The sequence below is a fragment of the Octopus bimaculoides genome, chromosome 20 (assembly GCF_046866305.1).
Source record: "Octopus bimaculoides isolate indiv1 chromosome 20, ASM4686630v1, whole genome shotgun sequence".
In the NCBI taxonomy this organism is placed as follows: Eukaryota; Metazoa; Mollusca; class Cephalopoda; order Octopoda; family Octopodidae; genus Octopus; species Octopus bimaculoides.
The window spans coordinates 21,198,729-21,209,611 of record NC_142947.1 but is presented as its reverse complement, the minus strand read 5'-3'; positions in this window follow the sequence as shown (position 1 = coordinate 21,209,611).

Below are 10,883 nucleotides of genomic sequence, written 5' to 3'. Positions count from 1 at the left end.
GTTCTGAGTTCAAATTCCGCCGAGGTTGACTTTACCTTTCATCCGTTTTGGGGTCAAAGAAACGAGTACCAGCTGAGTATTTATTGTGTGTGTGTGTGTGTGTGAGAGTGTGTGGTCAACAGGTGAGATCCAGAAATGCTCAATATAGAAAACACGTGGTAGTGCCCAGAAGATATAAACGTACACTCCAAAACCTTTATTGAGGACTAAGTCCGAGAGTTAAAGAAGTTTTAAGAGGAATCCAGATGAGCTGGTTTGGAGATAGTGATGCAAATAAACACAGTTAGGTTTGATATATAAAATATACATACATATACACATGTAAATAATATATATATAGGGATATGTACAGAGAAAAGCAAAAACTGAAAATATCCATCAGATGAACATTCACATATATATATCTATATATATAAAGATGAGAATGGCTGTCTGTCTGTCTGCCTGTCTGTCCGTGTGTCTGTCTATCTGTGTGAATCCCTAAAACTTGAGGACTACACAACCAATTTCATTCAAATTTTACACATGCCTTATTTAGGGTCCATGTAGTGTTTTAGGCCAAATTTTTTTTTAACTTCTTGCCTAGTGCGAGACCAGTGCAATATCACATCTCCACTATTGCAGTATTACGTGTCAAAAGTGAAACAATAACATCTCTCTATTGTAATGTCAGATATTTTCACTTTAATACTCACTTTAATAGTTTCACTTTAATACTGAAACTATTAAAGTGAAACTATTATCTCACATATATACAGGCATACATACATATATACATACTTACATATATATAATACTAACAGAGATACCCAGCGTTACCCGTGTTACATGCAATGGAAGAATTAGACTTTTCTGTTATATTTTCTCTAATGAACTGGAATACCTATGATCTGAATTTCATCAAAATTGCAGATGAGGTTTCTTTCCCTCTTTACACATCCTAAAAAAATTCTAATCCTGACACATGTATCCCATACTACTGATCTTTTTGCGCATATTCCAAAATTCTAGTCTTATGGAACCTGTTAAAAGGATTTTGCTCCTCAAAAATGGAGGTCATGGAGCTCTAAAATGTGGGAGTTAAGGCCCCTATTGGGGGTGGGTGTCTTAATGTCAACCAGGGAAGTTGAATTACTCTTACTCTTTTACTTGTTTCAGTCATTTGACTGCGGCCATGCCGGAGCACCGCCTTTAGTCGAACAAATCAACCCCAGGACTTATTCTTTGTAAGCCTAGTACTTATTCGATTGGTCTATTTTGCCGAACCTCTAAGTGACGGGGACATAAACACACCAGCATCGTTGTCAAGCAATGCTAGGGGGTCAAACACAGACACACAGACATACACACACACACACACACACACACGCACACACACACACACACACACACACACACATATATATATATATATATATATATATATATATATATATATACGACGGGCTTCTTTCAGTTTCTATCTACCAAATCCACTCTCAAGGCTTTGGTCGGCCTGAGGTTATAGTAGAAGATGCCTAAGATGCCATGCAGTGGGACTGAACCCAGAACCATGTGGTTAGTAAGCAAGCTACTTACCACACAGCCACTCCTGCGCCTAATTGTAGTGAATCTTTTTGACTTGGATGTTATATCTATTGTTCGAATTTCTTTGAAATAGGAAATATATGTATGTTCACTGGGTTTGTAAAAGAGAGCAAAGCTACAGGAAACGAAAAGACGAATGATCACAATAAGCAGTCAGCTACCCTACCCTAGTCGTTACTACTCCTCTATGTAGAATTCCTCACCATACAGGTGACAGGCACAGCCGTAAGATGCATTATGGATCTATAGCAATTGGAAGGGTGTGACCCAACTGAAATAAACATTAGCAACTGTGTAACGTGAGGGCTAAGGGGAAATAAAAGTGTCACCTCTGGAGTTTGCAACTGACCACTATACCGATGGGTAACTGGATAGAATAAATTTACAATCTATAAATGTCTTTGAATAATCAGATCTTCAATAACAACCTATGCAGAATGATATATGTAATCGGTGAACGCTGTTTCCCTGTTGCCTCAACAGGAGGGGAGGAGCTCAGCAAGTTTGGCTTACCTGAAACTCATCGAAATGAGGTGAATAATTTGATCACAGAATGTGCGCGCGCGCGAGTGCGGCTGAGTGGTAAGAAGCTTGCTTCCCAACCATATAGTTCCGGTTTCACTCCCACAGTGTAACACCTTGGACAAATGTCTTCTACTATAGCCTCAGGTTGACCAAAGCCTTGTGAGTAGATTTGGCAGACGGAAACTTAAAGAAGCTTGTCGTACACACACACACACACACACACACACACACACACACACACACACACACACACACACAAATATGTATGTTTGTGTATATCTATGTTTGTCCCCCACCATCACTGCTTGACAGCTGGTATTGGCATGTCTACATTCCCGTCACCTAGCGGTCCGGCAAAAGAGACCAATAGAATAAGTGCCAGGCTTTACGAGGCTCGATTCGTTCAACTAAAAAAGTCTTCAAGGCGGTGCTCCAGCATGGCCGGAGACTAATGACTGAAACAAGTAGAAGATAAATAGCACGGTACATGCCAACCGGCTTTAAAAAAAGACAAGATGAATGTGGGTCAGAATTTCATGGGTCGACTCAAGGCCATAGAATACGATAGAGCGGAGTAGAAACGGGAACCAGCTTTTATACAAGCAAAAATAGTTACATAATCGAAAGTAATCTGCCTTTGCGACAGAGTACGCTCCCTTCATTACGAAACCTATGATTTTTTTTTCTTCTCAAACTGGAGTAATTCAGTAGTTCCATAACATTAAGAAACGAACAAGAGAAAAACAAAATAAGAAAAGCAAATTATTGAAAATTTCTTTTCTGTATGTCGTGAGATAAAACCATAGTGAAATAAATACCGCAGCTCCTTTTTAAAAGTAATATTTTTTGGTGTAAATAAATACTTCAATGAAAACAAATCATTTACAGCTTCATTATACACGGTGAACTTTATTGGGCAATGTTATTTCTCAACTTGATTGTTCTTTTCTTATTGTTGACATTAGACATTCTCTATGGTGTTGCATTTTGTGAAGTCACACAAAACTTACGTGTTGTAAACAGAACAAACTGCCAAACGTTCTCAATAATTTTACGTCTTTTAATATTCTTTCATCCCAACCTTACCGTTTATTTACAAGTTTATTTGAATCTTTTGGTAAATAATGCAGGCTTAATGTGAAATAATTAGGAAAAGATATCAAATACATATGTTCGCTCTTTTTTTCTCGATCTGTAAAATGCCATATAAAATTTGAAAAAAAAAAAAAATTGAGGAAGGGGAACAACTTTGATAGAAGTTGTTCTATCAAATATTAGTTCTGTTATTGTTTTCCCTTGATTAAACCCTTTGAATGCCATGCTACGTGAAATCTGCTCTAATGAAAGTGCTTAAATAAAAAATTCAATTTCTGGATTAAAATCTCGTAAATATATGTTCTGTAATATTAGATTTCATTAAATAAACATTTGTTACTTCATTTAACGTCATAAATTCTTGATTATTTCCCTTTACATGGATAACTTTCTTTCTGGCCAATTAATGTATGATAGAGAAAGAGAGAGGGGAGGAGGAAAAGTGTGAAAGGGAAAGATAGTGAGAGAGGGAGAGAGAAAGCGAGAGGGGAAGAGGTAAATAAATACCTTTCTTTTCCTAAGATGTATTGACATATCTATTTTTGACATTCCTCCGCAAATTATTTTCAAAATTTATATACAGGCTGAGTAACGGAGAAACAATTAGAATTATTATAAGATTGTTTGAGGCGTGGCTATGAAGTTTGCTTTCCAACCACATAGTTTCTGGTTCAGTCCCTCTGTGTAGTATGTATGTATGTATGTAACTACACGTATGCTGTTGGCGATTTCTTTTCCATCTTTGGACTTTTCCTTTTCTCCTTTCCGACGAAGAGCTATGCTCGAAACGTCAAAATCTCTCTTTTCACCGAGCTAATACATTTTTTGTGCACGTCCTCAAGTTGTTTTTTTTGTTTTTTTATTCATTTTCTAAAATTCGTTTATTTGAACTGTTTGTTCACACACACACACACACACACACACACACATATATATACACATACATATATGTGCGTGTGTATGTATGTATGTATGTATGTATCAATGTATGTATATATGTATGTATGTATGTATGCATGTATGTATGCATGTATATATCTGTGTGCGTTCTTATTTGTCTTTACTTATTCAATATCTAAATGTGAAATCTACCAAGAACATCATATAATATTCACTTGGTATATTGTGAGTTGAAATCTCGCCGGGGTCGAGTTAAACAAATTCCAGGCATTTCTAAACGTCGATTTTCATGACTTATAAAGCTTAATATATAAATACCTATTTTTGTACAATCGCAGACAAGACCAGCACTTTTAAACCTACCATATATACTCGACTATAAAACGCCCTCGCCTATAAGACGCACCCCCGACTTACAAGGTTCAAATCGGGAATTTTATCATTGACCCGACTATAAGTCACAGCGTCGCTTTTGATGCCGGAGAGCAAAGTTCGATATGGAATCGCCCCGACATAGTTGTTGTTCGGTAACAGAGCTTTCAGTAAGCTGAAAATGACTTACAACAACTGTTATCCCATTAAGTCCTTGCAGTTTAGAAACCGTTGTTTATAATGTGAAATTTTATCTTTGATAACGCTACTTGATTTGTTTATCGTATTGAGACTTAACTGCCTCGATGCTTTCAACCTTACTTTTTTATTTATGCCTTTCATTATTAGGACACTTTTGCAGCAACTGACACACAAAACCATGCAGTCATACGTGCTATGATTGGATATACCATATTCTTTAGTCACTTGGAGAGCCCACAATCTAATGATGTTTTTCGTGACGACAAGTCTATTCGTGCGTAGTTCAGTCACCCAGTCTCTCAAAATAGTTACCATCTCCTCATTGGGACTCATTTCTATCCTAATTTTCTTTAACGATTTGATGTCAACAGATTTCAATTTCTCCTCTTTCAAACGCCAGTCCCTTATCATTTTTTCTGAGACCCCAAATTCTCTTTCTGCAGTTCGATTCGAATGCGACTTCGCGTATTCGACAACTTTCAGTTTGAAAGTGATATAATGCAAATTCCTCTTTCTCTTCATGCTAACAAATAACATGGCGTCGAATTAAAGACAGGTACGGTACTAAAACAAACAAGCATTAAACTCACTTTTTAAAAATTACTCGTTTATTTCATACTTAACGATTCGGATTTTTTCGGTTATTTCAAGTGTCGGAACTTCAGTCGTGGCTTGTACCTAGAAAATATCTGAAATTATTTTATAGGATGCGCTTATAAGCCGCACACCCAACTTTAGGTGAAAATTTCAGGGAAAAAAAGTGCGACTTATAGTCGAGTATATACGGTATTTAAACCTACTTTCTATTCAAGAAAATCTTGTAAAAACCTATATCAGTACTGGCTTAAACTTATTAGAAAATATAATTATTATCTTAGTATCGTATATTTTTTTCTAATTATTGTTATCAGTACAATAGATTGGATAAAATTGTTATTTGCCCATATGTACACGATTGGCTAAAACAAAATAAACTTAATTGTAGTATAGAACTAAATTCTCAATAAGTATTTCTACTATCTCCACTAATGATAATCATCTATCAGAAGAACAAGTACAGTTGTACTATATCATTCCACTATAACACAAAATGTGGAGGCGCAATGGCCCAGTGGTTAGGGCAGCGGACTCGCGGTCAGAGGATCGCGGTTTCGATTCCCAGACCGAGTGTTGTGAGTGTTTATTGAGCGAAAACAATTAAAGATCTGCGAGGCTCCGGCAGGGGTTGGTGGCGAACCTTGCTGTACTCTTTCACTACAACTTTTCTCACTCTTTCTTCCTGTATTTCAAAAGGCCAACCTTGTCACACTCAGTGTCACGCTGAATCTCCCCGAGAACTACGTTAAGGGTACACGTGTCTGTGGAGTATTCAGCCAATTGCACGTTAATTTCATGAGCAGGCTGTTCCGTTGATTGGATCAACTGGAACCCTCGTCGTCGTAACCGACGGAGTGCCGTAGTAATACAAAATACATTTTGTTAACTGAAACAGAAAAACGTAATTAGTTATCTCCCCTTGTCTGAAATAGTAAAACTTGAATCTAAATACAAGTTTGTGTATGTATGTATGTATGTGTGTGTGTGTGAAGTGTTCGGCAGAAACTACTTAACAGTTTATTATGAAGGAATGGTTAAAACAATTATCAAAAGGTGAAGGAAAATACAGAGCCATATTTATTGTTGGATCTTCAGTAAGCAAACACCAGCTGTCAAGCGGTTGTGGGGGGACAAAGACACACACATACACATTTGTCTGTTTGTATGTAAGTTTGTGTGTATATGTGTGTGTGTCTGTCATATATATATATATGGACCAAAACAATTCGATTAAAATTACGTGCTTATCGTCGGGCAGTGGAAATTTGGATGAGATGCCCGACGGTAAGCTTCACGAGCTTTAAAACATTAAATAGCACGGAATTTGAATCAAACTGTTTTGATCCATACATGTAACTCCCAATAAATGTGTTCTTCTTTCGTTTGTCCACTCATTCGTATAAATAAAAGGATTCACACAGACAGACTCACAGACACACATTCTCATCTCTCTCTCTCTCTCTCTCTCTCTCTCTCTCTCTCTCTCTCTCTCTCTATATATATATATATATATATATATATATATATATATATATATATATATATATATATATATATATACACACACACTAATATTTCGATTAAGCTTAATAATTCTAATAACCTGGTGTTAGAACTCACTATACATATGCTTCAGAGAAAAGCGTTGGTCGAGCACAGACCTTGATAAAAGAGTATATAAATGGCAAAGGAACAACAAAGTCTGTCATGAACTTGGTTAGCTTACAATTCGGTTCTGCGTTTTGGAGATGTTTTCCATTCATATAAATGCTTACCCAAATGAAATCACACTTGTTTTTCGACGCTCCGACAAGGAATCTACGAAGTGATGCACAAGCACTCAAATATGAGTGCATTACATCTTACAGCAGAAACAGATGTAAGTCAATGAAGTCCATTATATCTGCCATTCAGCTGACCTCTGTCCCAAACAACAACATTTGGCCTGTTATGATTACAGAAGTTTGATGGGAACATTCCATCAGCATTCCTTGAGTTGGTGCTTATGAATGTATTCCATAACAGGGATTTTCTAAGTTTATTTCAGGACAGTCTTTTTTTGCGGATGGCATTGTAAAATGTTTTGAAAATATAGGTATTGTACAGCGATTAAATATTTTATTCCTCAGAAATATCATGATTGTTCAAAACACTCATTGTGCCATCCCATAGCACAACCCTGTGGAAATCGTGACATTTATTACCTCTTGTGAGTCGGTAAGGTTAAGAACTACTGCTGTAAAACATGGGCAGGTCCCAAGATATGAAGTTGCCGGGGCGGAGATATAGGAGGAGGAAAAGAAATATTTCAACAAGAGTTAGCTTTATTGGACGTTGGAGTGTGTTCCCTTCGTCTCCCTATTCCTCCTCCCTTTTGATTTATAGATAGATAGATAGATAGGCACACACACACACACACACACACACACACACACACACACACACACACACACACACACACACACACACACACACACACACACACACACACACACACACACACACACAAATAGATAGAAATGAAACAAGTTATTCGTAACGATCTAGAAAAAATATTTGACTAGCAAACCACAAAGGAATTCGTTCCATTGTAAGTGATGATAAAAAAAAAAAAATACATAATGAAATAATTATGTTATTTCGGTTTTTATACAATATCTATTATTTTGTTGTTGCTCTATTTTCTTTATGTAATGTAATTTATTCAAAAAGAAATCAGCACTAACTTTATTGCAAATGGCGAACGTTTCATATTTTAGGCAGTTTTACTTCAAGATAAAATAAAAAAATCTTTTGGTGAATTTATTAATAATACAATACCGGGCTGATATTGTAGCTGTTGATTCCTTCTTTTGTTATAGTCAACATTAGACATTTTGTATAGTATTGCCTCCATGTGTAAGTATATCATGAACTACACACAACCCAAAATTACTTGCGTGATGCAAGTAAAACAAACTGGTACCGCGATGCTGTACAAGAATAGTTCATGGGTAGACTATGAAGGAGTGATATTAGAACTGTGAAATCTTCCACGCATTAATTTCAACTTTTCTTATTATTAAATGCTTCATTGTTTCTTTCCAAGTAAACTGACATCTGCCTGTTCGAAGAAGACTTCAAATGTAACTAGCAGCGACTTCTCGTGAAAATGGGCAAACTTTAGCATCGTGGTGTTATCAAGTACCCGCAGAGTAAGGGTTTAGCCCACTCCCCATCCAAGGGCATTCATACTGAGATGGTTGCTATATTAGAAGATGATGCTCCAGCTTTATCAACAGTGCGAAAGTGGGTAGCTGAATTTTGGAGGTGAAGGGAAATCCTTGAAGACGACCCCAGGTTTGGACGTGTTGCAACCGCCATCACCGAGGAAAACATTGATTGTGTTCACCCATGGTGATGGATGACAGGCGATTGACTATAAATCAAATAGCCAATGCTGCTAGCATATCCCGTTAGAAAGTTGAGAATATTTTGCGCAATGGCTTGGAATGACGAAGGTTTCTGCTCTGTGGGTGCCACATCTTCTGACACCTGATCAAAAGCGCACCAAGCTGATCACGACACGACAAAATCTGACATTGTTTGAGGCAGATCCAACTGAGTTCAAACCAGAACGAGTGTTGGATTGATCACTTTCAGCCAGAGACAAAGAAACAATCCATGCAGCGGAAACGCTCCTCCTCAATTATTCAAAAGAAGGTCGTTTCATTTTCAGGGAAGGTGACGGCCTTAGTTTTTGGCGGATGCAAAAGTTGTGTTTATTGACCATCTTCAAACGACCACACCATCAATAGAGAGTACGATTCCAACTTGCTAGGCTGTTACGAAAGGCTATCAGGACCAAAACCTCAGGAAACCTGAAGAGTGGTGTCTTGTTTCATCAGGACAATGTTCCAGCATACAAGTTCTTGCTTTTAATGGCTGCTGTGTGTTACTGTCTTTGAACTGGTTGATAACACTCCCTATTCTCCTGATTTGGCCCTATCTGACTATCATCTGTTCACCTACATGAAAAAAGAAGAAAAAAAATAACAACAAAAAAAATCCCACTTGGCTGGGAACGAGTATCGCAGTGATGATGACGTCATATTTGCTGTTGATGAATTTTTTGACCTACAAGGTGAAAGCTTCTTCACTAATGGGACCAAGCACTACAACACCAACACGAAGTGTGTGGACTGCAAGGGGGGACTATGTTGAAAAATAAACTTGGTTTGGTCACATTCTATGAGAGTATCTTGGTCAAATTATGAACTTCTCAACCGACCCTCGTAGTTCTCATCAGTTTTATTTCATTTAACCATTTCTAGCTCCGATTCCAACTCTCACTCTAAAGGTTTATTTATTATATTTGCTGGGAGTTGTGGATTTACGAATATGAAATTCTCAAATAAATTGTAGGTGCTTATCTTTTCTCATGCGTCCTCATCCAAAAATACACATAAAAAATAAGGGAAATAACTTTTATGGAATTAAGTGAAAAAATATCAATATTGTGTTATTTCTTTTATTTAATTAATCATGTTAAGCACAATCTATCTGCAACTCGCTTTAATGAAAATGTTTACGTTTAAATTATAATCTTAGACTGTAAACACAAAAAGACAAGAAAGATAATATTCGTAAGTTGATCTGAAATATTTTTAATGTCACTCTATATTATGTAGCTCGTGATTACTTCCCTTTATACGCACGTCGTCTCGATGCATTTAACGAAAAGGAAAAGGAAAAGGAGAGAACAGTGTGTATGTGTGTATGTGAACAAATAATTGCCTTACTTTTGTTCATGACAGAAAGTGTATTGAAATATTGCTACTCCTTTAATATTCTGCCAAGCACTATCTTCAATATTTATATTTTTCGTGATTTACGGTTGTAAAATTGGCCCAAAATTTATTAAATAAAAGCACACCTCACCTATGTCGGTAACTGGTTTCAAGACATGCAACTTAACTCGAAAAACGACGTAACACAAAAGACATTAAAAAAAATTATTAAATTACATTGTTTTAATAAATGCTTTGTACATATTTTCTCGTGTATTTTATCTTATTCTTTACCCTTTCAGCATTGGTGTTTAGGGTTAAACAAATGTTTTTTATGCTTTTAAATGTTCGTTAAAGTCGGATAAATCGAGTGATGTTAAAATCTATTCGTTCCATTAATTTCTTTATAAAACGACCTAAAGCCGAACAGTATTGAGGTATGACAGTATTCTATTGATTAACATAATGAGGATTTGTAATAAGTATAAACAAAATATCTGGCTTTTATATTCCATTCTCCTAACTTATTTGTAATTATGTAATTATGTTAGAATAAGTTACATAGAAAGAGATGCAAACACTAAATGCTCTCTGGTATCGTATGGATATTCAACAATTATTCGATCTCCCGTGAGAGTTTCTATGAAGCCCAGCCTGTTTGAAACAGGAACCAAATCACCCTTAAATTACCTCCTACTGTCTTAAAACTGGATAAAGTAGTTCTAGATGCACAATACCAAAAATAAAAGACTGTCATGGCTAGAAAATAAAAGACTGGTCATGGCTAGAAAATCTTTAATGGTAGCGTTGAGATAGAGCAATGCCTGTTATGACTGA